The following is a 3914-nucleotide window of genomic DNA, read 5'->3' as shown; positions in this document are numbered from 1 at the left end:
CATTCATTTTGAACAGCCCATTCATTTTGAGAAGCCACTTGATAGAAGTTGACGGATCTGATCCTTGACATCTGTTCTCCTGGTTAGGCCTCGGCCGATTACAAAATTGAATGCAAAATACGTTCCACTGTTTCTCACAATACTTGTGATTGTTCTCAGACCATTCTGACCTCTGCACTGTTTGATATTAGGTGATTAAATATTGCCACAGAACCTTTATTCTGAACAGGCATCCAGCAGGTCACACAGGGTCATCATAAGTCTCATGGGCAAAGGTGGTCTTTTCAGAGCTTGGTTTTTTTAGGCGGGGGTGAGACATTCTAATGAGGGAAACCGTGCACACCTGGGTGAACCGAGAAGGGGCTGACAGGTGACGGGACGAGGGCAGGTATCACATGGCCTGCCACCTTTGCTCCACCACGGGATTCTCGTGATTTTCTCAGCATCCATAAACAATGGTTGTCTCCGATGCCTCTAGAAGACCTACTCGGGGACGGAACGACCAGACTTACCTCTCCGCTAATTAATATACCTCGCAAAATGTACCTAATAGATTCGCCTTTGCTAGACCGTATAGTTTGTTTGTCCCTTCTCTTTTTCTCTCTTAATATTTATCTATTTATTTATTCATCCACCTTTTATGAAGTATGATTGACTAATAAAAATTGTATGTATTTAAGGTGTACAGTGTGATTTCACATGCGTGTATATTGTGAAATGATTACGAAAATCAAGCTAATTAACACATCCATCACCTCCCTTGGTTACCGTTTTGGGGTGTAATCTCTTAGCAAATTTCAAGCATAACAATACAGTGTTATTAACTATACTTACCGTGCTGTGCCTTAGACCCCTAGAACTTATTCATTTACAACCGGAGGTTTGTACCCTTTGACCAATGTCTCCCCATCTGCCCCAGCCCCCAGCCCCAGTAACCACCACTCTGCTCCTCTGAATGTGACCTTTCCAGATTTCACATATAAGTGAGATCATACAAGTCTTTCTGTGTTCCTGACACATTCTGTATATATTGTGTATATTCTAACAGATACACACAAATGTATCTTATTCCAATGTCACTTCAAATCAGTGGGGAATGAAAAGATTATTCGGTAGACATCACTGAAAAAAGTTAGCTAATATATTTGTACAGACATATCTCTGTACTTTCTATCATTCATAAAAATGTTTTTAAAACCCTAAACGATAAGCATATTGGAAGAAAACACAGAATGTGTTTACAACCTTGGAATACGGAAACAATGCAAATATCATAGAGATTAAAAACATAAATGTAGGGGCGCCTGGGTGGCGCAGTCGGTTAAGCGTCCGACTTCAGCCAGGTCACGATCTCGCAGTCCGTGAGTTCGAGCCCCGCGTCGGGCTCTGGGCTGATGGCTCAGAGCCTGGAGCCTGTTTCCGATTCTGTGTCTCCCTCTCTCTCTTCCCCTCCCCCGTTCATGCTCTGTCTCTCTCTGTCCCAAAAATAAATAAACGTTGAAAAAAAAAATTAAAAAAAAAAAAAAAACATAAATGTAAAAGCTATTCAAAGGCAGTTTTATGTTTTTGAATTTGTCCTATAGTTTGCTGAAAAAGAAGAATCTCGGGGGAACGATTTTGAGTCGTACATTCAGCTAGATAATAACCTTGGGTAAGAGAGAGAGAGAAAGAGAGCCTGTGTGTGTTTGAAGAGAGTTTCGGGCATGGGAGCAGCGGGGACCAGGTGTGGCGTCAGGAGCCGCCGGCCATACAGTGGAATCGGTCTTCCTTTCTGGCTGCATCCCGGAAGGAAGGTGGAGATACAGATGAAAAGCTGAGTGTCACGCAGACACGGAGCTCGTGACTGGAGAATCATACAGAACACGCCCTGACCCCACCGCTGACCGTTCCTGTTCAGCCTCCCGAGCGACCTCCCTCGGCCGCCTCCTTAGCTTCTTGTTCTAGCCGGGTCTCCCGGGCCCTCTACTAACACGGGCCTTTGCCTGGGCGGTTTGTCAGCCCGGGAGCCCCACCCTCTTCCTTCTTTTGACAACTTCCCTCTGCCTACGAGCCCCACTAGTCCTGGCTGTGTTACAGCTGCCTCGCCTCCTCCAGAAAGAATGAGTCACCCTTTGGCACTTTGATCTGCCCTTTTCAGTGCACTTATCACACTCACAGTAATTGTCTGTTTACTATCTCTTGCCCCATTAGATTGAACTCCCTGGGGCCATGCGTTGTGGCTCACACTCATCTGCTACCCCATCCCTCTTCAGGTCCGACACCGTGGGTGCTGAACAGAGTCCCGAGTGAACAGGCTGGTCTCCTGGTTTCTGTTCATTCCTGTCCTCAAGTTGTCCTCCGTACGGGCCTGATTTTCATCTCAAAGCAAAATTTGGATTATATCACCCCAATTCAAAATCCTTTCCTGGCTGACATTCACCACGGAGACTCGATTGTTGGCATTCAAGGCCTTGCACGCGGACCGCGGAGGCTGTTAGGACAATTAGAGAAAGGTGAGAGTCACAGTCAGGGTCAGGATTAGGCAAGCTGACCTTAAGGAAACGGAGAGCCCCGTGTAGCACATAATTTCCCACCTCCCTCCTCCAAACATGCATTCAGCACCATAGTCGGGACCTGCATGAGGCTTGAATAAGGACTTTATTAAGTGGTTATGCCCCTATGCTGGTCCAAAACAGACCTGGGCCTTGTTTACTGGTCTGTCCATCCAGGCCATTGTCTGACTCAAGCGGTGTGCTGGTGAATGTTTAACAACCAGCTCTGGGGGAGTCAGCTGGGGGTGCAGTGAAAATTAATAAAAGGAAACCTCCTTTAAGTGGAGCCGGGAGGCCAGCAGGGGGCAGTCTCAGCCCGGTCACAGGTGAATAGCGGACCCAAAAGGGAGACTCACACCTCGCAGGTGGGTGCTAATTTACTACCCTACCACGAAGGTTTTCTCCTCCCCTGGCAACAGCCCAGCCAATGAGAGCATGTCACAGCCCGGCCATGGAGGGTCTGTCACAGCCTAGCCAATGAGTAGATTCCATAGTTAGAAATCCGTTTGCTCCAAGGGCCTTTTAGTTTACAACAGCCCTCCCCACCTTCCCCTTTCTTCCTTTGTTCCCTGACGCGCCTGTGCCTTAACCTTCCGGGGCTGAGGTCGTTGAATGTGGAGTTGGGAGTGAATGTACCAAGCACATCGCCCCGACATAACAGACACAGAAATCTCAATTATATAGATAATAGTAAAAAGTAACAAAATTATTAGCAAGGGACACATTTTTATTTGCTACCTTTGTTTTTAATGCGATCTATTTCGGGGCGCCTGAGCGACTCAGTGGGTTAAGCGCCTGCCTTCAGCTCAGGTCATGATCTCAGTTTGTGGGTTCGAGCCCCGCGTCGGGCTCCGCGCTGACAGCTCAGAGCCTGGAGCCTGCCTCGGATTCTGTCTCCCTCTCTCTCTGCCCCTCTCCCGCTTGCGCTGTCTCAGAAATAAATGAACCTTAAAACTTTTTTTTTTTAATGTGGTCTATTTAACGGTAAGTTTACAGAATTCAGTTTTTAAGAATGACTTTTAAAGATCGTGAACATCTGACGGCCAGCTTGCAAAATTCTGAAAATGTAACCAGGGGCTCCAGCGACTCCGGACAAGCCGGTGCCAGCACACCATCGCTCCCCCCAATTTTTGATGGTTCGCATTCGGCCTCTTGCGCGGGGCATCTAAGAGCCGGGAGACTCCGGGCCGAGCGGAGGCACGGGGCTCGCCGGGGCGGCAGGCGCACCGCCGGGCTCCGCTCCCTCACCACGGCCGCGGGGCGGACGCCTCGGCTCCGAGCCCGGGGGGGCGCTTTCCCTTCCGCTCAGCGCGGGTCCGGGTCCAGCCGCGCACCCAGCAGCCCCTGCGGCCGGAAGCCGGCCGGCTGCCTTCCCGGCGGCCC

The sequence above is a fragment of the Felis catus genome, chromosome E3 (genome assembly GCF_018350175.1).
Source record: "Felis catus isolate Fca126 chromosome E3, F.catus_Fca126_mat1.0, whole genome shotgun sequence".
In the NCBI taxonomy this organism is placed as follows: Eukaryota; Metazoa; Chordata; class Mammalia; order Carnivora; family Felidae; genus Felis; species Felis catus.
This window is presented reverse-complemented; position numbering follows the sequence as displayed.